The sequence below is a fragment of the Lissotriton vulgaris genome, chromosome 4_1 (genome assembly GCF_964263255.1).
Source record: "Lissotriton vulgaris chromosome 4_1, aLisVul1.2, whole genome shotgun sequence".
In the NCBI taxonomy this organism is placed as follows: domain Eukaryota; kingdom Metazoa; phylum Chordata; class Amphibia; order Caudata; family Salamandridae; genus Lissotriton; species Lissotriton vulgaris.
The window spans coordinates 590,937,117-590,962,694 of NC_141691.1; the positions used below are offsets into that span (position 1 = coordinate 590,937,117).

Genomic DNA, 25,578 nt, shown 5'->3' on the forward strand with positions numbered 1-25,578 from the left:
CGGAATAACGAAGGCCCCGCTGAAAATGCTGAATCTTCAGACGCTGCAAAGCACGGTAGTGCAGTGGAGCCGGAAATATCGCCTGCAGGGAAGATGCCAAAAGACCGACAACTCGTGCTAACGATCTCAATGACACTGTCGGACTCGAGATAACGGAATTCAATTCCCGTTTGATGTATCGAATCTTCTGCCGAGGCAACAGAAGTTGACAAGTGAGGGAGTTGATCTGAAACCCCAAGAAATCTATCACTTGTGTAGGATGTAGTACAGATTTGGGAACATTCATTAAAAACCCGAGAGACTGAAGAAGGTCGACAGTCCGCTCCAGATGCAGCATTAACCTGACAGGACAATCCGCCAGAAGGAGGATATCGTCCAAATAGATGATCAAGCGGACCCCGCGACTGCGGAGGGACTCCACAACCGGACGTAACAGTTTCGTGAAGCACCATGGTGCTGACAAAAGGCCGAAGGGTAGAACCTGATACTGGTACCAAGTCCCCAGCCACTGAAATTGCAGAAAGCGGCAATGGGGAGGGAAAATTGGAGCAGAGAGGTAAGCATCCTTGAGGTCCAGACGGACCATCCAATCCCGTTCCCACAGGAGAGCCCTCAACAGATGGATGCCCTCCATCTTGAAGTGACGGTAAATCACTCCCGCATTGAACTCCTTCAGATTGAGAACTAACCTCGATCCCCCTCCCTTCTTCTCCACCAGGAAGACTGAGCTGGCAAAACCCTGAGGGTGGCGCACGGTCGGCACAATTGCCCCCTTCAATTCCAGAGACCTGAGCTCCTCTGTGATGAACTCTTGACTTTGCTTTGAGAAATAGAGGGAAAAAGGAGGATGGGACTGGCGGATTGGCTGATAGAACTCGAGTTTGAAGCCCTGAACCGTCTCCAGCACCCATGCATCGCTGGAGATTGATCGCCAATTGTCTAGAAAAAGGCGAATCCTGCCCCCCAGAACAACACTGCATGCAGGAAGAATTCTCACCTGAAGTGGCGGAATCGTGATATCCGCAGGAGGAGCCAACGGAACGTCCTTTTTTATACTGGCCACGGCCTTTCCTTGATGGATAGAAATTGGAACGCTGGGTGTAGCCCGAATCTTGTTGGCCTCCTCGTTGGGACTGATACCCCCTTTGGGAGGGTTGCTGATGACCACAGCCGGAGGAACGTCCCCTACTTCCTCCAGCCCTGTTGAAAACCGGATGAAAGGTCCAGCGAAGAGATGCTTGGGCTTTATCCAGGCCACTGAAAGTATTGACGAAATTGGTCAATTCTTTTAAGAAGGGTTGCCCGAAAAGCAGACCATGGGCAGCAGGGCCCTACTCCGATGTCGCCAGTTCTGCCAGCTTAGGGTCTAGCTTGAGCAGGATGGAACGGCGCCTCTCGCTAGAGAGCGCGCAGTTGGCATTGCCCAACTGGCAAATGGCGCGCTGAGCCCATTCAATGAGCTCATCAGGGTCAACCATCCTGTTGGTACTCTTTGCCAGAAAGCCAAGATTTAACATCTTGGTGAGTGGCCCCAAGAGATCTAAAACCTTGTCTTGGCAGGCACGCCAGGACCTGTTGAGACCTTTCTTTGGATCCTTCGCAAATTTGCGTAAATAAGTTATCATGGTGGGATCAACCTCAGGAGTCTCAGCCAGGTGGTCTGCCAGGTCGGGCCGGGGGCATTCAGAACGGAGGCGGGCACGTACCTCCTTCTCGAATGGCTGACGTATGTGTTGTTGAACGTATTCCGTCCCCGCCGGGGACGGTAGCCATGCAGTGGACTGGGGATGGACAATGTCCGCAGGCTCGAAAGTGAGAACTGGAGGGTGTGATGGTGCATCAACAAAATGCTCCTTACATTTTTTCTTCTTTGGAGGGGGAGGAGCGGGATCAGAAGACGAAGAGGATTGCTGATCATCACTCTCGTCATCCTCCACAATAGTAGCCGGCTTGGCAGAAGACAAAGACTGCGCCAACTTTCTGAAGTCCGAAGCATGCGGATTACTTGGAGAAGAAGAAGAGGACTTTTTAGCCATAGGGACCCAACCCTGCTGTTGGGCATATTTTGTCAAGTGCCGCTTCAGAGGCGTAATAGCACGCAGTAGGGCTTTGTTCATGGAGTGTTGGACTCCTCTATCCAATGCCTCCACAAGATCCTGTTCCATGGATTCAGGAGCCTCTTCATCAAACTCGCCTTCCTCCTCGTAATAATATTCACTCATAATGCACAAGGATCGTGAAATATGCCCACAAATAGAGGAAGGACAATAATAAATATTGCCAAAGGCAAAATTCACAGGGGAGTGAAAAAACCCTCACAGCAAGTCAAAACAGCAGAATAAACTACTGGCAAGAACAGTAAAGAGTGGAGGGAGGACTCGCTGCCACACAAAAAACGTCACTCTAGGCAAAGCCTATGCAAATTGTTACAGCCGGAGACTTTTGCCAGACTCCGGCGTCAAAGGGGTCAATTCTGAAGGCTTGTGGGCGTTAACGTCGCGACGTACTTCAGTGAAGCTCCGGTGAAAGGAAAACACAGAGCGCCGGAAATACAAGAACGCGCATGCGCAATAACCGGCTGCCTTCAGGAAGCAGGACAGCTCGCGCGAGCAGCGCGAGGCCGCCGGGACCCCCAAATCCACTCCACAAAGCTTCAAAGAGCACAGGCACAAAGCGCCCGGCCCCTGGAAGGAGAACCCTCGCTCCCAGCCGCGTTACGCCGATAATGAAAAACGGAGCTTTCAGAACCCAACGCGGCGAAAAGCGCAAGCAGAGCGCACTATAAGGCACAAACAATGCAGCAATACAAGCACATTACAGAGCAATTATAACAATAGTAAGGTAGGAGCACTTAACTGGCTGCGAAGCAGCAAAGAAAGAGGAAGTGGGATTGTCTGCATACCTATTTATAGTGCAGACTCTATGGTTATCACCCAAGTGTTTCTGGGTAATGTGGTTTTTTACATGGCTGCTGGGCATTTCTAAATAAAGAAATGAGACTAGCATAATCGGTGCCTCCTGTCCTGAAATAGAATTACTTTTAATAGCAACTTATGAGTCAGATTTGACATCGCTCAGACTCCATTTAAAGATGGCGCCTGGTTGCGGCCGACTTTTGACATGCCCCTCGTCTTGGAAGGGCAATTAATGTGCAGTGAGCCCTGATTCCATTTAAATATGTGCCCGGTTGCGCCCGTTTTTTTTACATTCACTAGATCGCTATTGCCGTCTATGCCCTTCGTTTTGTTAATAAAACTTAATGTGCAGTAAGCTTTGACTCCATCTTAAGATGGCGCACGGCTGTACAGGGTTTTGACATCTATTAGACAATTGTCGATGTCTATGACCTTTCCCTTACATTTATTTTCAGCCATTGTGCTGCCAGGACTTCCTCTGATGTAAGCGCTTCCTGAATTCCTCGAGCACTTTTAGAATTGGCGATAAGCGATTTCGGCGTTTTTCTATCTTGCATGGTGTGGCCTTCGTAGTTAGAATGCCTTTTTTGATATGTATGCCGGTTACAGAAACAAGCTGCATAAGTTCTTTAAACTGCCCGTTTGTTAACAAATACAGAGACAGTGCAGGGTAAAAAGTTCTGGCTCTGTTTCTCATTTCCAGAAATGTCTTGCACTAGTATTTACGGCTGTTGTAAACGGCCACTTTTTAACAAAAATTAGAGCGGACATAATTTATTGCCCTAGAATGTTGATGCAACAATAATATGCAGTATAAAAGTAAACTTTACGGTTTTATTATGTTGTTATGTTACTCCATATGTTTTCATGTGGTTTAAAACTGTTTTTTTCCCACGAAGACTTGCTATGTGCAGGCTGTGTGACTCAACCAATTTCACAGTTCTATTAGGCATCTTGTCATTGAATATCCTGAATAGTGGCTATGTTGATGGGCCAGTTAATATTCGAGTTGCTACTGGTTACAGCACATTTGTAATTGTAATTTCATAATTATAATTACCTAAGCGCTAAGGTCGTTTTTGCATTTCTTTTATAGCCGATTAAATGGGCGAGCACTAGGTGGATTTTTCTCGCGAAGGACAGATTGAACCAAGTGTCCTTGTTACAGTGCCCCAAACTACAATTGTGGCAGTAAGTTTTCTTGCTTTTTTCTGAGTAGGCTTAGTTTTTTTTAATAAAATTGAGCCAGTGGATAATTTAAATTGAAATCCAATTTTGCTTTCTTGTTTTACCATATCCTTCGAGGTCGTGTGGATGACCATCATTTCATGATTGGTTTGATTGTTTTTTGTTTTTTTGTCCTCATTTACCACCGTAGTTACAGGTGAGGCTACTGGTGGGGTTGCAACATGCTGTCACAGTTTTATACAGCTGGGAAAGATTTATCTATAAGGTTGAACGGATCCCTCAGCGATGGCACCTCCTCCAGAGACATACACCAAGAAACCACTAAAATATCAGGTGGAGTTTGCAGCCAGATGGGACCGGGCTTACAAACGGAAAAAGGCTCTACAGATGGCCTGGACCACAGTAGCGTAATCATCGGACTCGGGGAAAAAAACTAATATCTCAGTGCTCCCAGACAGGTTCCAGAATCCCCTTTTACTTTGACTACCAGACCTAGCCAGACCTAGTTTAGAGACCTGCAAAACTGAAGCATACCATTCATTAACTGAGGGAGGTAAAGGCTCTTTCCATTTTTTGCAGATCTCCCCTCTGTCAAGCAAGATGGAATAGAACAACAGACTTCTTGCCAGGCTCTGGACCCCATCCAGGATCCCGAAAATCACTAGAGGGAGCTTGAGGACTAGCTGAAAGCCCAATGATGCAGAAAGGGTGTTACTGATTGCTTTCCAAAATGAAATAAGGCGGGGACATTCAAACAATATATGGGCATCTGAGGCAGCTATCAGACCACACAGGAAAAGCTACTGAGTTCCCCTCAGAGAATTTTGAAAGTCTGAGAGGGGAATAGTACGCTCTATGCAAGGTATAAAGGTGGTTCCTAATCAATCAATCAATCAATAAATCAATCCGAGGACTTGTATAGCACACTACTTACCCGTGAGGGTCTCAAGGCGCTGGAGGGGGGGGGGGGGGGGGGGCGCCGTTACTGCTCGAAAAGCCAGGTCTTGAGGTGTTTTCTGAAGGCGAGTAGGTCTTCAGTCTGACGTAGGTGGGTAGGTAGGGTGTTCCAGGTTTTGGTGGCGAGGTGGGAGAAGGATCTGCCGCCGGAGGAAGTACGCTGCATGCGGGGGACAGTGGTAAGGGCGAGGCTGGAGGAACAGAGCTGGCAGGAGGGTGTGTGGAAGCTGAGTCTGCTGTACAGGTAGGCTGGTCCGGCGTTGTGGAGTGCTTTGTGTGCATGGGTGAGGAGTTTGAAGGTGATCCTCTTTTCGACGGGAAGCCAGTGGAGGTCTTGTAGGTGGGGGGTGATGTGGCAGCGGCGGGGTAGGTTGACGATCAGTTGGGCGGAGGCGTTTTGGATGCGCTGGAGACGACGCAGTTGTTTGGCTGGGATTTCGGCGTAGAGTGAGTTGCCGTAGTCCAGCCTGCTGCTTACGAGGTCCTGTGTTACTGTTCTTCTTGTCTCGTTCGGGATCTTCTTGTCTCGTAAATTCTGCGGAGTGGTGTTGTAGCAGGAGGAGGATACTGCGTTGACCTGTTTGGACATGGAGAGGGTGGAGTCGAGGATGAATCCTAGGTTGCGTGGGTGGTCGGTTGGCGTTGGTGCTGTTCCCAAGGTGGTCGGCCACCAGGAGGCATCCCAGGCTGAGTGGGTGGGTCTGAGGATGAGGACCTCCGTCTTGTCCGAGTTCGGTTTCAGACGGCTGCTCCTCATCCAGTCGGCGATGGCCTTCATCCCGTTGTGGATGTTGGATTTGGCGGAGTCCTTGGTGAGGGAGAGGATGTAAATGTAAATGTAAATGTACATGGTTTTATATAGCGCAAATCACCACTGGTTTCTAAGCGCTTGCTTAGGGAACCCGTCCTGGTATTCCCCTGTGAGATAACCCCGCCAGGGTATCCGCAAGGTGAAAGCCAGGCATCCCGCCGAGGGGCCGTTGTGGAGATTAAGCAAGCTATTGCCCAGAGTTGCAGAGTGTGAACCCGTGAATCGAGTAGGCACCGGAGCGAGAATTGTCGAGTCCATGGACATTTTAGGACTCAAGACCCCGCCGAGCCGGGAATTGAACCCTGGTCCCGGGCTGACCTCTGCTTCCAGGTCTGCCTCTTCTAACAGGATGAGCTGTCGTCGGCGTAGGAGATGATGGTGAGGTTGTGGTGTCGGGCCACTTGAGCAAAGGGGGCCATGTAGATGTTGAACAGCGTCGGGCTGAGGGAGGAGCCCCGGGGGACGCTGCAGATGATGTTGGTGGCTTCAGATCGGAAGGGCGTGAGGCGGATGCTATGGGATCTGCCGGAGAGGAAGGATGTGGTCCAGTCGAGGGCCTTCTCTTGGATTCCGGCTACCTGGAGACGGGCATTTAGTGTGCGATGGCAGAACATGTCGAAGGCGGCCGATAGGTCCAGGAGGATGAGGGCAGATGTTTCCCCGTTGTCTAGTTGGCACCTGATGTCGTCTGTGGCTGCGATGAGGGCTGTCTCTGTGCTGTGGTTTTGTCTGAATCCGGATTGGGACGGGTCCAGGATGTTGTTTTCTTCCAGGTGACGGGTCAGCTGCAGGTTGACGATTTTCTTGATGACCTTCACTGGGAACGGGAGCAGGGAGATGGGCCGGAAGTTCTTGAGGTCCTTGGGGTCCGCCTTGGGTTTCTTGAGGAGAGCGTTGATTTCGGCATGCTTCCAGCTTTCCGGGAATGTTGCATTTTCGAAGGAGACGTTGCTGACCCTCCGTAGTTGGGGTGCGATGGTTGCGCCTGCTTTGTTAAATATGTGGTGTGGGCACGGGTCTGTCGGTGATCCTGAGTGGATGGAGTTCATGACCTTACGCGTCTCGTCATCAGAGACGTTGGACCAGAAAATCAGATGGTTGGTGCTGATGGTGTGCGCAGGAGGGGTGGGGTCTGGTGCGGTCGGGTCGGTCGCGGAGTTGAAGCTGTCATGGATGTCAGCGATCTTGCGATGGAAGAAGTTGGCGAGGGAATCGCCCAGTTCCTGTGAGGGAGGGATGTCGTTGGGGTTGGAGAGTTCTTTCACGATGCGGAAGAGCTCTTTGCTGTCCTGTGCGTTGTTGTCTAGGCGGTCTGTGAAGGAGGGTCTCTTGGCTTGTCTGATGAGGTGGTGGTGTCTGCGGGTGGCATTCTTGTGGGCTGCCTGGGTGTCCGGTGTGAGGGCGTGGAGCCAGATCTTCTCCAGTTTCCGGCATGTGTGCTTGGAGGTCAGAAGCTCGTTGGTGAACCAGAGGCTCTTTTGCTGGCGTTGTTGTTGAGGGGTTTCTTCAGAGGGGCGAGGGTGTTTGCACAGTCGTCGATCCACTGTCTGAGGTTGCGGGCTGCGATGTCAGGGTTGTTGAGCTCGGTGGGAGGGTTCATGGCGAGGGTGGAGGTCAGCTGGTCTTCGGTTATTTTGCTCCAGTATCGGCGAGGTAGCTGTTGGGTGCGGTGGTCTGTGGTGGGTTTTCTGAAGGTGAAGTGGATGCAGCGGTGGTCTGTCCAGTGGGGTTCAGTCGTGTGGTTGAAGGCGACGTGGGTGCTAGTCGAGAAGACGGCGTCCAGTGTGTGGCCGGCGGCGTGGGTGGGTGTGGTCACGAGTTGTCTGAGGCTGAGGTTGGCGAGGTAGTCGATCAGCATGGCGGAGTTGACATCGGTGTTGTTCTCGAGGTGGAAGTTCAGATCCCAAGGAGGATGTAGTCCATGGAGGCGAGGGCGTGGGTGCTGGCAAGATCGGTGATGGAGTCGCTGAACTGGGCTCGGGATCCGGGGGATCTGTATACGAGCGTTCCTCTGATGGTGGTGTTGGGGTTGGTGTGGATCTGGAAGTGCATGTTTTCTGCGGTGTGGAGGGTGTCATCTGCGTGGGTGGTGACCTCGATGGTGGACTTGTGGACGATGGGTAGTCCTCCTTCGGTGCCTTTGGCGCGGTCCCTGCAGGTGATCTTGTAGCCGTCTGGGATGGCGACGGCGATGTCTGGGGCCGAGGAGTCGTTCCACCACATTTCCGTCAGGAAGGCTACGTACGGGGTGGTGGTGTCCAATAGGTCCCACAGTTCGATGGAGTGTTTCCGTGTGGAGCAGGTGTTGAGGAGTAAGCAGCTGAGGTGGTTGGGTCTAGTCCTCGATGGTTTGGTCGTTCTGTTGCAGGTGAAGCTGCAGTTCCGACAGGAGAAGGGTCCGTGGTTGCGTTTCGGGGCTGCCTGGACACAGCGTTGGTCTCGGTCGGTGTTGAGAGAGTGGAGGGATTTGGCGTCGTAGCTGAGTCTAGGACTGGCGCGGTGGGGTGTGCGGGGTCCAGGGTTTCGGGCACTGGGTGCGGTCCAGGCGCGGGCGGGCGCAGACGGACCTGCCTCTGGCGCGCCTCTGGCACGGCCGCGCAGCGGCCTGCATTAAGAAGGGTGGAGGGAGGGAGGGAGGAGCAGCTGGGAGGCGGGTGGAGAATGGGAGAGGAAGGGGGCAGGCAGCAAGGGACGCAGCAGTGGGAAGGAATGCGGGAGGAATGCGGGGGCGGGCGGGCGAGATGGGCACTAGGAGACAAGCAGGCAGAGATTAGAAACAGGCAACAAGGTTAAAGGCAGAGAGAAACGATTTTAAAGTGCAGCAAAAAAGAGGAAATAAAGGAGAGAGAGAGACAAACAAAGCAAGAGGTCAGATGTGATACTTACCGCCCACCACTGGGTCACCAGGGATGAGGCGCAGGCAGGAGCCTGTGGGTGGAGGGCCTCAAACTTCCAGCGACGGCAGCAGCGGCGTGGGCAGCAGCAGAGTACCAGCAGGGAACGCTGGAGCGGTGGGGGGGGCGGACCTGGCCTGAGGAGCCATGCAGGCTTAACGATATCCCATAAAAGCTTACAGGAAGAAGACCAAAGATCTTGCACATTATGATTGACCAAGAGGGAACCCCACAGTAAGTCTGGTAACAGAAACTTGCCATCCGCTTCTTCCAGGATGAGGTTATACCATAAAGAGATCTCCTTCCTGGCGGGTGGATTATCTACTAGGCAGGATATTAGTTGACTATGGCCACCAAGTGTATATTTGTTCCTTCGAGAAGATGACGAAATAAATGCAAAGGACCAGCTAGCAATTTGCATGTATTTGAATCTAGCAAAATTCGGGCCAATTTTATTTTTAAGATAATCCCAAGGGAGCAAGTCACCTTCCAAAAAGAGATCACCCCAAATTTCTAGTCCTGCTTCTTATAATGGAATAGCTAGACAGTCCCTCAACCATTCGGGGCTATCAGGGAGGCCCCAGAGAGGTGTCCTACTACCAAAGTACCCCAACTTTATGGCTTTCATCAGTTCCGACCAAGTTTTGGCCATCCCATGCAAGATCTTCAATTTAATCTTTTTAAAAAACTTGGGATTTCCAAATTTAAATAGGAAGCCTGATTGGCTGATTCCTTCCCCTTTAAGCAGAGCCGAATACAAGGTCCCAATCCCAAAATCAGAGGGCATTTTTGAAAGCATGCATGCATGAGACAACTGAAACGCCCATGCATACATTTGCAAATCTGGAGCTGCAAGCCCACCCTTCTCCCTAGGTCGTCTTAATTTCTTCCAAGCAATCCTTGGAAGATGCTTGTCCCAAATAAAGGAAGTAATTTCAGCCTGTAATTTAACTATCAAAGAAGAATCAAAATGTAGAGGGATGGTATTAAATAAAAAAGAGATTTTGGGCAAAATCGACATTTTAATCAAATTAACTCTCCCTAGTAGAGATAGAGAAAGATGAGCCCATGCTTGCATGAGTTTGCGACAGTATTTTGCAACAGCGGAAAAGTTTGCTGCGGCAATTTGCTTGATGTCTTTCACAATGTTAAGACCGAAATACCGCAAGCTAGAACCGGGCTGTATACTAATGTGTCTCTCGTCATCGTACCAGACAATCATCTCAGTTCTTTTTGTTCTCTGGAGTCAGATCCACTCTGGAATCAGATCCACTAGAGTGCAGCAGAGAGCAGTAGACGAGACTGCGAGGTTGAGGCCGTTACTCTGAGCCAGCAAGTCAGCGAGTCACGAGCTGAGCTGCAGAGAGGAGAGAGGCGGCAGCTTCAGGGCGCTCTGCAACTCCGGGGGCCCTGTGGGGTCTCGGTGGCTCTGTGGCGGTAACGGCAGCGAACTTGTGGCGAGCCTGTAGGATTGTGAGCAAGAGCCACTGAAGAGCCACAGCGTGCTGCTGGTGAGCAGAGTGCGGTCGTGCAAAGCACGGGGCGGAGGCGGCGGGCAAGAGCAGACCCAGCTGCATTACGGAGCTAGCTTGTGCCGAGTGAGAGGACAGGCGAGCACAGTCCTGGTGAGTCCCGGAGAGCCGGCTGCGATGCAGTAAGATGAGAGAGAGCTGAGCGGGTGGTGGATTACGCTTCTGGCTGCTGGCTGCTGGTTTACCGGCCGGCCCCTGTCTCTACGGCTTCCTTCTTCCTTTGCAACATCTTTTCCTTCCTCCTCTGAGCCGCAGAGCTACGGGAGTGCTGCGGAGTGCCACGGAGTATTAGCAGTGCAGCGCAGTGTAGTGCTCTAGTTTTTTAAACGCTGCCATCAGAGTGCTGCTATCAGAGTCCTATGGATCACTGAGCATCATACTTCTCAATCCGCTAGGACAGCCTCCATCGCTGCCCTTTGTATGTGGATACCACTTGCCAGGAGGGAGGCATAGCGCTTCTCAGCAGAACCAAAGGGGGTAATTAACCACTGTTTAAGGTGCGCCATATCGCTTGCACCAACAGTAATAACCCATTTAAAGCGACGTTGCAACCACCCACTGACTACCAACAAACAGCTGCTGTATTTTGCTGTATCTTGCACGGTTTCTTCTGCACTACCCCTACCCCATCAAAATCCCCATGCGATCACCATTGTAGAGGCACTGTGTTTCTTACATAGCCGCTCCACCTAGTACGCCTCATACTGCAGTCACACCTCACCATCCTCCCGGACGGCAGCTGCTCCTGCTCAGTGGGGGCAGACGGGCTTGGGAGGGAGTGGAGTGGAGTGGAGCGGAGTGGGAGACAAAGGTTGGTGCGGTGCAGGAGGCACAGGGAGTACAGGGGGTACAGACAAAAGGCTGCAACGATACTAGGAAACTGACCACACAGCCCTTAAAGGATGAGATCAGGTAGGGTAAGGAGGACACCAAAGCAAAATAAACGGACATCAAAGGCAAAGAACTCCCTACCAATTGACCAGTGCAAAGCAAACCAGGAAAAAACATCACCAAACAAAACGGACATAAAAAAAGGGCTAACAAGAGTGTTACCCACTCAACTTATCTCTCCAATTGCATCAATGTTCAGAAAAAATCAGGGCGAGAGAGAGAAATCAGAGGCGAACAAAGCTTTCTTCTTTCTGAAAAATCCAGGAGCCACTCTCCTTACGACCCAACAATCTCTTCCGGGCCTACCTACGCCTTTAACTCCCGAGAAGGTTTTCTGCGACAAAGGCCTATCATCAATATTCACGAAACTAACTCCCCGGTTACCAGGGGCGAATTCAACTAGCCCTCCTTGCCAAAATAGGTACCAGGATGAATTTCTAGCAATGGCCCACAAGCAGGATAAACTGGGAGAGGGTCTTGACCAGGAAACCTCCCTGCCGCAAAAACGCAGTACAGGAGACATATTTGTCCTGGATCTGAGTATAACACAGGCAACTGGAATTACAACAGAGGTCTCCATGGATAACAAGAGGACGAAGGAAGTATTGACGTGCACAGAAAAATCAGCATCCAATGCAGAACTTAAAGCACCAACAGCAGCACTAACCTTTTTTGGAAAATTCTCAGAAACCAACACACAAAACCCCCCAACAGCTCCGCAAATACAGAAATTACTTAACAAAGAGCCCAAGATAATCAAAGCCCAGATACACAGGGAGCAAAACACAACCCAAATGGAATTGACTAGTCAGAACACTTCAGAAACATCATGGCTGAAGCTATTAAACTTTACATCAAGTCCAACATCAAACAACGAAATAATGCAAGACTTAAGTAAAAATAAAGAGGGAAAAAACATGGGGGAAAAAAAATCATCAAGCCCCACAGCAAGTCTTGCATCAAGCCCAATAAACAAGGGAAAGCGCCAAAACACAAGTATAACTAATCACACAAGGGAAGATATCTTAGATAAAAAACTAGGTAATACAAACGAGGAAGGGCAGTCTACTCAACTGCAAAGCAAAGGAAAATCAGTGGAATACCCCAGAGATGGAAGAATTGTTACTCCAAAATCAGACAATTCCCAACTTCCCAAAGAACGTTTTGATTTGTCACTCAATCAGAACTATGAACAGAGTGCTAGTGTAAGCAACTCAGGGTTGTTACTTTCCACAATAGAAACACTTCAATCAACAGTAAAGGCTTTAAACTGGCAATCCGATAAACTGAATATCCAAGTCGACATAATGAACACCATAGCCCACCACATTGCGGGGATCGACAACAAACTGGATAAACTCAACAATCTGATAATAACTGCTCAATCAAAGTATACACTGGAACAGAGTCCCTGCACCTGCGGTCCTATTATAGATAAATTAAACCTCCTTCCCAACCTAATAGAACAAATACTGGCTGTAAGAAAATCAGACCAACATTTCTCGAAAGGAAACTCAACCGGGAAAATTATTGAACACAACCAAGCTAACAGTCCAGAAACAGTAAATTTAACCAAAAAAATTACTGACCATAACACTGTTAAGATCCCAGAAACGGATACATCCAAAGGAAAGAACAGGGCAGAAATAAGTCCAGCAGTAAACATAACAACGCCAAATAAAAAAACCTCCTTAACAAGGCGACAAAAAAAACGTGAAAGAAAAGCAAGGAATAAACAACCGACAGGACACGCGGAAGAAGGCACTAGAATATTTCCCATATTCACCTCAGTTATAAACAAGGAGGAAACTTCAAATACGACATTACAATCTGACGAATCATTTGATCAAACACACAACTCATCAGGACAACAGCTCCAAACAAAAATAGAAAGGGAGGCCCTTCACGCAGAGACGATAAGCAACACTGGCATATGCACATTATTAACGGCCATACGCGAGACAAACAGCAGAGACGCACAGCCGAGGTTGGTCTTGGGCAACGGAACACAGAAAATTGATGCAGTGGAAAAAGGAAGCCGCATAGAAACCGGCAGTACACCACAACCAACCGGCCCTCCAGGCCTATGTATAACCGCGGAGATTCCCGGAAAATACCAAGAGGCAGCCGAGAATAACAAACTAACACCAGCCGGACAAAGACGTGACGTCACCCAAGAAAAACAACAAGAAGGAATTAAACACTGCCCACATGGCAGAGAAGAAACAATTCAAAGACAAAGCCGGTCTTAAGGTATGTTACGAGATTCTACAAAAGAGGACATACCCACTAACAACCAGGAGGTACCATCAAAAATAAATGAAAGAACCGTAAACTGGAAAAGTAGGATTTGGGGTGGAAAAAGTCTACCCCCCACTGTGGGTATAAAAATACTACTAAGGCACGGAGTCCGCCACATAAACTTGAACTGCAATGAGGACGCTATTCTTGGGAGGGGAACAGAGTCTGAGTACATCAGAGATCCCCAGACTAACACAGCCACGAACAGAGACTTAACAAAAGAGAGTAACCAGACCATAACGACCACGATATCCCAGCGCGTACAAGAAACCGATACGCACGGAACACAAACACCCGCCGGTACCGGGCCTCACTGTAAAATCAGTCCAGACAACGCACCAGAACTAGGGAAAGGCCCTGAGAACTGGTCTAGTAATGACAACTTGCATCTTAAACAACTCTTTTTTACCCCGGAATACGAATCTCAGGGGCAACATGACATCCTCAACAGGGGAAATTTGTTTAAACTTTGCGCAAACATTGAAGGGCTTCAACACCAAACTAACACTGATCTACTGTCAGTCAAATTTTGCAAACAAGACATAACTAGTTCATTGGAACAAACATTAACAACATGGAGAACAGCAGAAATCGCCCAGTTAATAATATCTTTTAGAGAGAAGTTCGAATTATGGGGCATAAGACTTTCCAGGCCGGTAAAACCACGCTATCCAGGTCCTCTTGAAGCTCGTCTGGTGACAAAAGGGAAAAAAGAAAAACGAACAGATAATAAGGATCAGGCAATTTCAGTACTATGGAACGCCAGAGGGAACAGCCCTTCACCGACAATCTATTCCCTAACCACAACAGGCAATCAAACAAAGCCCAAGGATGACGCAGCCTACTGGCGCTGGCTAACAGACACATTAAATAAACAGAAAAATAATTGACCTCCCAAAAAACCTCAAAAGGATGGTACCCATGAAATTCTCCACCTATTGTCCTGGAACATAGCCGGAGTGAGGAAATGGATGGAAGACGGCTTGCCACTCCACAACTGGACATCATGCGACATCATTGCCCTCCAAGAAACATGGGCATTGGAGGAGCTACCTCTTGTCGGGTACACTCACTACAATATACCAGCACGGAAAAAATTCAACTTTGGTCGACCAAAAGGGGGTCTATCAGTTTATATCGCGTCGGACATCAAGATTAACTCAGAACAAATAGCCCCATATGGGCCAAACATGCAATTAATACAACTATCAATGCCAGGCAGACCAACCCCGGTACTACTTGTTAACTTCTACGCACCCCCAAAGGTGAAAGAGAAGCAAGTCGCATTGGATCAGCTAGTATCCATAATCATGGATACTCGAAACATTAACCCATCCTGGGAAATCATTGTAACAGGTGATTTTAATTCAAACTTAATCTATACGCCTGAGGATGATTAGATAATAGCAGCTGACAACGAATTTTGGAATGTCAAAACCCAAACTCAGCTGCAAACAGAGCGATCCCATCCAATTGGGCGAAAACTGGTAACAAGCCTGGAATTCCTCGGGCTGCGGTTCCTTAACGGGAGAATCAAAGGTGACAATCCGCCACAGCACACCCACCTAGGAACCTTGACTGCCTCAAGGCTAGATTACACAGCAGTCTCTCTTCCTCTATTGCCATTTGTCCAGCAATTTTCAATAGAATACACTTTAAAAAGCGATCACTCATATCAGCACACCTATTTCAATTTAAAACTAACTAAATACCATAGCTACAACATAGTGGGAGATAACATTGTGACCACTAACTTGAAACGACTTAACTGGACAACGGCCAACATCGACGTACTGCAGGCAAATGTGCAGAGACTAAAAATAGAAAGTGAGGTAACAACAGGCACCCAAATACAAAAATGGGAGAGTTTTACGGGAAAGTTAATAGCAACAACGTCCGCCCCGAATAAACCACATCCTCCCACTAACAAAAATTCTCTGCCAAAGAACCTGGTAAAACTCAAAATAGAGATAAGGAGAAACGCCAGAGCACTAAAAAAGACAACTACGTCGTCCAAAGACTGGATCCAAAGACAAAACCTCAAGAAAGAATACAAAAAGAAAATGTGGGAATACAAAAGATCTCTGAAGGATGACCTCTGGGCAAAACTACTCTGCTCCGCCAAGAACACCAACTCAAACACATTTTGGAGGATTATTAACAGCTTAAATCACTCTTCAAATCCAACATCATCCAATGTCCAAGAAGCGGACTGGGTTGCGTTATTAACAGAGAGTTTCGCAGAGATAACACTTGACCAGCATAACCCAGGAGCAATCCAACAAACTACCAACGAAGTGTCCCAAAAAAGAAAAGAAGGAAGCGTCACTCCCAGGCTTCCCCGCGACGTGGTTAGCCTATGGGAGAAGAAGGACGCAACAAATAAGGTCAAACAAACATGGTATAGTGAAGAGGACATAAGAAGAATCATAAGGAAGTCACGTGGCAACGGAGCACCAGGGCCGAATGGGATCCCTCCAATAGTTTACAAAACTGATCCGGACTTTTGGTGCAGAAAATTAAAAATATTATTTGAAGAAATAATAGGCGAAAACCAAATACCATCCAGTTGGAAGGGCTCCATAATTTCACCCGTCTTTAAAGGAGGAGACAGAACATCCCCAGCTAATTACAGACTGATTGCCCTCCTAGATGTGGAGGCGAAGTACTTTGCATCCCTCGTCCTGGAAGATCTAATAAATTGGTCCGACGTCACAAAGAGAATACCACTGAACCAAACAGGCTTCAGGAAAGGAACTGGGACACTAACTAACATTATGTCTCTCTCAGTGCTAGCCGACAAATATCTTCGGAGAAAACAGCCCCTTCATCTATGTTTCATTGACTTAAAGGCAGCATTCGATAGTGTGGATCGGAACATCTTATGGAGGAAATTGTGCAGCTGGAACATTCCTGATAAAATCCTGAGAGGGATCTTACTCCTTTACTCCAATACCTGGATGAAAGTTAAATTGGGGAGTGGAACACGGCTCTCAAGAAAAATCAATACCAGCAAAGGCCTCAAGCAGGGCTGTGTCCTAGCCCCCCATCTTTTTAACCTTTTTATGGCAGACCTATCATCAAGTCTAAATAAGATCCCATCTCATCCACCTAAACTTGGCTCCCTTCCTCTAACTCATCTATCCTATGCAGACGACGTGGTATTGTTAAATCTAACGAAGATTGGCATTCAAAGGTTACTAGTAGGGCTGGCAGAATTTATAACAAATAACAACCTGGAGATAAACACAACAAAAACAAAAACAATGCTTATCACCAGGCGGCGGACAGCCAGTACATACATCTACCTGGAGGGAACAAAGCTAGAGGCCGTGTCCAACTTCAAGTACTTGGGCTTCTACTTCGATAATCGACAAAGCCATCAGCAGCAAATGTCGTACATCACTTAGAGATCAAATTCACTCTCATTTGCTTTTAGATCTTTGGCCAAAAAGCTCATGGGGCCATCATATAAACCTCTACTGGCAACAATAAAAGCAAAAGTTCTACCAACCCTCGCATATGGCAGTGTAGGTTTGCATGGGAAAGATGCGGATCTGCTTAACAAAATGCAGACAGCCATCTTCAAATCTACCTTCCAAATAGAACAGGGAGCCTCACCAGCTCAGACAAGGTTAGAATATGGAACAGTAAATGAAACAGTGGGAAGAAAGTACGCAAGTATTAAGTACTGGTATACACTGAAACAGAACACGTCAGCCTCGGAATTGCACCAAGCACTATGGGAAGAAATTAGATCTGACACTAAATCCCCATACAATCAGTATCTTGAAAACTCCATAACTGAGACTGGAACAAGAAAACTCTGGGAACTTAACCTGCCTTACCCGGCGTTCAAACAGGCTATAAACAAGTCGACAAAATTCCACTCTCTCTTACTTGATAAAGCCACGTTTACCAACAGAAAACACGCATGGATGGTAATATCAAATTACAAAACACTTGTGGCAGCCCCATACTTAACAATTACATTTCCAGCTCACAGAAAACAGAAATTAATGGGACTCCGTTTGGGGAAATTTCCATCGATTATGGACCAACCAATCTGGGTGCATAATGGACCAAAAACCTGCAGACTATGCGGGAGGAGCAACGAGGACTTTATTCATCTTGTCTGCATCTGCCCGAATCTAGCTCAAGCTCGAAGCTCTCTGTTAAAAAAGTCTATGAACGAGCGGGGTATAAGAATGTGCAGATCTGCAATTATGGCAACCTTGAACCCAGCAGACACGCGATTGAACTGCCTATTACTAAAGTTCCTTGCAGCCCACTCCCAAGCGCTAAAACACACCATGGCACCCTGTCAACAAAAGGATAACACAACTGTGGTAGCTCGGGCAGAGAGCTCTCCGGAACATAAAAGAGGAAAAAATCAAGAACTTCAGAACTAAGCTAGACAGACTGCATTTTTATTACACTTCATTCGATTTTAAATAACAAACTCGGTTTTAGACGGAGAGTGTTATAGAATATACTAACAGAGATTGTACATATATATTAAGAAATTTTAAACACATTAGTCGATTTCTTTAAAATGTATTGTTGTGGTTTTAATTAACTGAAACAATAAAAATCTTTAATTTAATTTCATTTCATTTCTTCTCAGTTTTTGCGGCATTGATCTCATACCCGGAGACCCCCCCCAAATTCCAGAGCCGCTTTTAAAACTGCAGGAAGTGCAGTATGAACCTCAGATGTAAAGATGAGGACATCGTCCGCGTACAGGGCCACTTTCCTCTCCCAACCCCTAAATATAAAGGATTTGATGTTGGTATCCTCTCTCAACCGTTGAGCAAAAGGTTCGATATATAAATCGAATAGGAGAGGGGAGAGTGGGCAGCCCTGCAGCGTCCCCCTTGAGATGTTGAAGGGGTCCGATAGTTCCCCATTGACCAGAACACGGGCAGTGGGGCTCTGATTTAAAAGACTGACGGCCTGCCGGATTCCCTCACCAACGTTGAACTTGGACAAGGCCCCCCGACAGGTATAACCAATTGACCCTGTCGAAGGCCTTGGTCGCATCCAACGTCAAAGCAGCAAAAGGGAGAGCCTCGACCGATGCCATGTTGATGGCCCCTATCAGGTCATAAGTCAGCTCATATAGCTGACGCCCCTTCACGAACCCCTTCTGATCGTTATAAGGATGTTAGGAGCCACCGAAGCCAGGCGCTTTGCTAGAACTGTAGCGAAGATTTTATAGTCTACATTTAGAATTGAGATTGGCCTATAAGACCCACAAGCCGCGGCGGGTTTCCCCGGTTTCCAAATCACGGTAATTGAGGCACTATCCCAAGATGCAGGGGGAGGCTGACCATCTAATAGAATTTGATTGAACAAGATGGTAAGAAAGGACACTGTTTCTTGTTCTAAAACCCTATTGACTTCGGCTGGTAACCTATCGGGTCCTGCAGCTTTCCCCTTCTTACCATTTTGAATTGCCAACCTAACCTCTTGCTCAGAGATATCACTATCCAAAAATGATCGCTGTTCCTTAGAGAGTGCCGGGAGTGTAATTCCACTCAACCAGCCATCAATCAATTCTGGTTTGATTTTTTGTCCTCATGGTAGATTGTTTGGAAGAACGCTCTAAAGGCCCGTCTAATGTCATCATCTGAGGAAAATGTAGTATTATTCACGGTAATTGACCCTGTGTTATTACGAGCCAAATCAGTTTTGGTCTTCCAGGCCAATAGCTTCCCTGCCCCCTCGCCATACTGGAAATGGGCTATCTTACTGGCCTCCCATTCTGAATTCTTTGGTTCAATACCGAGCCCAATTGACCTTTCAAGGCTAGTAGTTGGTTAGAAAGTGAAGTTGGCACAAGGTCAAGGGAGGATAGAATGGTGTCTATGTCAAGTTGTACTTTGACTATCTCTGCTTCAATGGAAGCAACTTCGTTCTTATATTGCTTCCTACGATATGACACTTTGCTAGTTATAAGGCCCCTCAAAAAAGCCTTAAAGAAGTCCCACACTACTCCGTTGGCTGCTGAGCCGATGTTAACACTCATAAAATTGTGGACCTCGGTTTTAAGAAACTGGATATCGTCTGGGTGTGAAAGTAAAGAGGGGTCAAATGACCAACTCCCGGGGGAAATCTTGGTGGACCCCTCAAATTCCAAAAAGACCGCTGAATGGTCGGACAGATGTAGATGGAGATAAACAACACTCTTAACGAAATCTACCAATCTCTGACTAATTAAAATCTAGTCTATTCTAGACTGATGATGATACTTGTAATTCCGGAAGGAGATACCCTGTTGCTGTCCTGACCTTAATCTCCAGATGTCTATATATCCAAATTGTTTCATTGAACTAAGCAAAAAGGTCCTAGTTTTACATAGGACTAGGGGACGGCTATTAGGGGATTTATCCAAAACAGGATCCAATACTATATTAAAGTCCCCCGCCATGATGATTGGTTCAGGAAAAGACAATAAATGTGAGAAGATGGAAACCAAGGTTGTGGGGTCATCCTGATTGGGCCCATAGTACCCCAAAATTGTAAATTGTGCTCCAGCTATAACGACCGAAGCAATGGCCCATCTACCACCAGGGTCAACCATTTGTGATACTAGCCTAGCTTTTAACTGTTTTTTAAATATGACAGACACACCTCTATTATTCATGGTTTGAGATGTGGAGACAGAAAAATCGATCCACCTGTTCTTCTTAACCAAGGCAAGCATTTCAATCTGGGTTAAATGAGTCTCCTGGAGTATATTGACCTGTGCATCCGAATCCCGTAGGTACTGCATAATTTTATCAGCTCTAGGTTTGGTGCGAAGGCCATTAACATTCCAGGAGATATACTTTAGACTACCCATAAGAACTAACCCAGACTACAGGGAGCCACACAGTGAAAAGAAAATGCCAAGAACCTGCCCTAACTCAAAGAATAAATCGCTAAAGTTTACCTGCCTAATACCAACCCCCACTGAACACAAATGGAAAATGAGAATTTTTTTAAATTTCTGCCCCAACCCAACCACCAACTTCCCCCGGTGCCCAGCCATCCCCCCCTCCTCCCCTTGGAAAACCCTTGCTATATCTAACCTGATCAAGTCCAGTAGATAGCACCCCTCCCCAAGCCCCCACCGAGTCACCCACAGGTTTGATTGTTTTTATACAGGTGATACTATTGAGCATTTTTTTGCTTGGTGGAGGATCCACACTTCTTCTTTTTCTTTTTCTTGTAATTACACTGGGTGTGGTTTGAGCTTGCTTCAGTTCCCCCCTCTTTTAGATTGATTTATCACTGGTCATGGTGTTTTCCTAGTTTAAGAAGCTTTTTCTTTCGAAGAAGTCTACCAAACCCCAATGTAATATAATATTATGCCTTTCTCCATTATACAGACCATTTCCGCTCAAGTAAACTGTGAGTCCTGAAGATGACGTGTAGTAATGTAACAGTCGAAATGCCGTCAACGCTTTCTGTGGCCTAAATTGTTGCAGGACACATTATATTTGTGTATATGTTGTTCCTCCATTGTAACATGTAAGGTCTTTGTTTGCCACCTGTCTGGTTTGTGATATGTTGTTTTTGTATACCCGCATGTTGTCTTGAGCGTAACTGTTTTAAAAAGTTTTTTTACTTTGTACAATAAATAATAATATTTTTTTACAGTTCGTTTGGATTGAAAGGCTCCCCCCCTTTTTTCTCTTTTCAACTTTTCCTTTCTTTATTCACTTTATGTCTTTCTAAATTTGATGTTCTCCTGAACCTACTGTTAGGTGTATTGATTAACTGTCCCTGGTTCAGGGTTGTTGGACAAGCCCTTGTGGTTGTGAATGATGTAGGTGAAAGCAGGCAGCACATGTTTTTTTTGCTGAGCTTATACAAAGCACTGTGCACACAGGATAGGCCCTCTTTGCTGGCATCTTGGTCTTGCAGACTGGCACAACACCATAAGAACATGTAAATCAGATAGTAAGAGCTATACAATACGCTCGATTTCCAATTATCTGCACTCAATCTGGCATATTAGGGAAAAAATTGCTGGGAGAAACATATTGTTATAATGACACCCATATAAGCTTTCATTGATTTTAAAATTGTATTTTACTCCTAACTATTGTAGTGCGGTATGCACCTGTTACAACGCATTTTTTACAACGCACTACCACTACAACGCAGGCATTACAACGCATACCATTATAACGCATTGCGCTGGGGGGCGCTCTAGGATAAGAGGTAAGTTTAATTTACTATCCAACACCTTCCCTAGGGTCCACGGGGACTGGAGTTAGAATAGTAAATTATACTTACCACTATCCAGCACCCCAAAGCGCTATGCGTTGTAATGGTATGCGTTGTGAATACCGCGTTGTAATGGTATGCGGAGTAAAAGTATGCGTTGTAACGTCATACATCCTTGTAGTGCACATTTTTATCTCACCTACCTTAGCAGGTTTCTGTTGCCCTACACGAGAAAATAATCCTGACAATCTGGTTCACATAGCTGACCCTTTACGAGTTCACTTCCATGGACTTTTTGGAGGTTTTTGTTCCTCTGGTTTGTGCCGTAATATTGTGGTACCTTATTGACTATTGATGTATTATGACTGAAATTTAGTTTTATATACTTGTACTGTTACGATCTGTGATTTATATATATATCATGTTTTTATGCATTTAGGGTCCATTCAAATAAAATAAAGTTGATTGAGTAAACAAGTTACAATATAACCACATATTAGCACAACAGTCTTGGACACTTGAGGGAACAGCTTATTCTAGAGGTACACTTTGGCCACAGGCTGAATACCATCATTCAGAATGAACGGAGCCAGCAGCTCAAGTTGGCTGATTCTTTGTTCACTATAAACACAAAATAACAGATCATTGGGTGAAGAGGGCAGGCTGATAGCCCCTATGAATACATATATTATACATTTTATTATAGGTGTAATTGTTGTAAAATATGAAGGACTTGACTAATGCCAGACATTATGACAAGTTATTTTGTTTTCAGCGTTTACTTTTATTGGCTAAGTATCTAAACTGAATCACAGTCCCTTTTCTTATGTGTTTCAATGTTGTTGTTGGTATTACCTATGAGTTGGCCCTGTTTTTTAAAAACAATAATACCTTACGTTGTAGTAGTGTTACAGAAAAGCATTATGTAACTAAATAAATAAACAAAAGTATTAAGAATAAAAACAATAGCAATAGTAGAAATAATTATAATGATAATAATCATCATCATCAACACCATCATATTTTCATGACTTTCCTGAATGCTATGATCTATATTTTTTAAGGTGTTCTATAGTACTTAAGAGATCACCTACTGGTCACTTAAGAGTGCTGGACATGCAGATTTTTGCAGATTCCACTGACTTTTGTTTGAAAATCAAGTTCATTAACGTGTCAAGTGCCATACATTTAGCCAAATGATGTTTAAACGTAATCGGCAAATAGAAGCCTCACAGTCATATCGATTCAATCAATTCATATAGTACTAATGAGTTAGGATTTAGGACACATTATTGATAAAATGAAATATGGTATTTAAAATGTATATTTTACAATAACGTATATGATAGAAAGTTTTCACTCTTAATGGTTGATCACAGCACCTCTTAAGTAGAACATAATGTGATAATCCATACACTTTCCTGGTACAGCCATATAATTTAGACTCAACTGTCTCTATTCACAGAAGTAACTTAAGACAAAATCCTTTTTGTATTCACAGAAGGCATTTAGTAGTCTTAAATTAGGATTTTGTCTTAAGTTAGGATTTTGTCCTAAATTAGGATTTTGTCTCAATTTAGGATTGTGTCTTAAATTAGGATTGTGTCCTAAATTAGGATTTTGTCTTAAATTAGGATTTTGTCCTAAAGTAGGATTTTGTCTTAAATTCGGAGGTTGTCCTAAACTAGGATTTTGTCCTAAATTAGGATTTTGCCTTAAGTTAGGATTTTGTCTTAAATTATGATTTTGTCCTAAATTAGGATTTTGTCCTAAATTACGATTTAGTCTTAAATTAGGATTTTGTCTTAAATTAGGATTTTGTCTTATGTTAAACTTAAAACAAACTTTAAAACAAACTCCTAATTTAGGACAAAGGGCCCAATGTAGGTATCAAATACCGGTCGGAAACTGCCGATTTTGGCCGTTTCCGACCGGTATTTGGCCTACTGAGATGTAGGAGACCTTTTTTTGTCCGATTCGGTATTTTACCGATTCGATAAAATTACCGAATCGCAAAAATACTGAATCGGTAATTTTACCGATTTTTAAATTTGGGATGTAGGTGGGACTACTTTCTGTCCCACAGGCCCTTCAGATTCGGTATTTTAACACCCAATCCAATTGGGTGTTAAAATACCGAATCCAGGTGTGCCTGCACATGTGTGCATACACACCTATGCCATGTGACAGACAGACATGCCCTTAGGGCATGTCTGTGTGCCACATGGCTCACATGCCTGTTTTGGGGGTGCTAGAGGGTGTCAAAGTGACACCCCCTGCACCCTTGCACAAATCGGTAATTACCGAATCGGTAATTACCGAATCGGTAATGCCCATTGATTCCTATGGGCTTCAAGGCCCATAGGAAGCAATGGGGGATACCAAATCGGTATTTACAGAATCGGTAAATACCGAATCTTACAGATTCGGTATTTACCGAATCTGAAATACCTACATCTCCCCCCCCTCTAATTTACCACTTCATAAATACCGATTCGGTATGATTCGGTATTTATGAAGTGGTAAATGTAGATTTACCTACATCGGGCCCTTAATCCTAATTTAGTACAAAATCCTATTTTAAGACAAAATCCTAATTTAAGACTACTAAATGACTTCTGTGAATACCAAAAGTAGTGAGTTTAGGATTTTGTCTTAAGTTAGTTCTGTGAATCTGGCCCAACATTAGTAAACTGATATTAGAAATCTTTAGCAGTAAGAGCCTATAAATAGGCCAATGATTTCTATTGTCACTGCATGTTTTTAAATTACTGTGCAGTAGATAGGAACCTGCTCCCTCCCCCTTTGTGTTTAAAAGGCTCCCTTGACCAACGAGCTGACAAGCTCCTCTGGGATGCACCTGTGTGCCTGTCGAGTGGTACTGTGACCTGTCAAGACTTGAACACCATTTCAGCAACCCCTGATGACTTTTCTCTGCTCTCTACTACTTTTGCTCTCTACCGATGAAGGGCTAAACCCCGAAACACGTGTCTAGTGATAACAGCACTACCTACACCAACTTTAATGAAAAACGACAGCAACTTTGGAAGTAAGCATACTGCATTTACCAGAATGCAATACAGAGAACTGTGCTGGGATGAGAGGCAGTGTGCTCCATCCCCCTTGTGTTAAATTGAAAACTCCAGTTAGGAGAAGGTGAGCGTGACATGATTGAACTTGATGTCAGCGATCAGCTGCTGCACAGCGTAAAAAATACAGGAGGTAGTGTCAAAAAATTAGAGGAAACCATGCCAAAGATGCCAAGTCTAACATTCCTATGTTGCTTTGCTTATATATTAATAATTTAAATGGTTTTCATAATCTCAAATTGTAAGGATATACCTATAGTGTGATCCAAGCCAATCCCAGTTTTATACCTGCTGACAACACAGTTTTGATGCCAAGGATCCCTAATGGTTTTAGAAGCCTGGTTGACACATTTGTACATTTTATGCGTTCCTTGGATTTAGAAACTAATGCTAGTAGGAATTATTATATGGTCTGTAGCCATAAGAGTAAACAATGTCAACCTATCTTCATTAGGACAAGATTGTTGAGAAGACAAGTCACTTCACTTATTTGGGAATTACTTTTGATTTCCTAGGCTTTCAAACACAGTGCATATCGGCCAGGTGCCAAAGATGTAAACATTTGGTGGTTGACCTGTTTAGTTTTGTGCAGAGGGTTGGGAACAAGTCAAATAAATTACTCCTTGAAATCTAAATTTGGAAATGTACTCTAATTTTAATTTATGGGGCTACTATCTCAGGATACCATAATCCTCATAGCCTCCATTCTGAAAAGAAAGAGTTCTGTTGGCCCTTAATAGGATTACCACCAAATAGTCAAAATGTCTTCTTTTGTGGAGG

At 45.6% G+C, this 25,578-nt stretch overlaps 1 protein-coding gene across 1 annotated transcript in view; it reads right to left on the reverse strand.

The window, feature by feature from the left end:
- Positions 1-25,578, reverse strand: part of NPSR1 (neuropeptide S receptor 1) — a 1,161,350-nt gene that overhangs the window by 1,134,856 nt on the left and 916 nt on the right. The window lies entirely within an intron of this gene.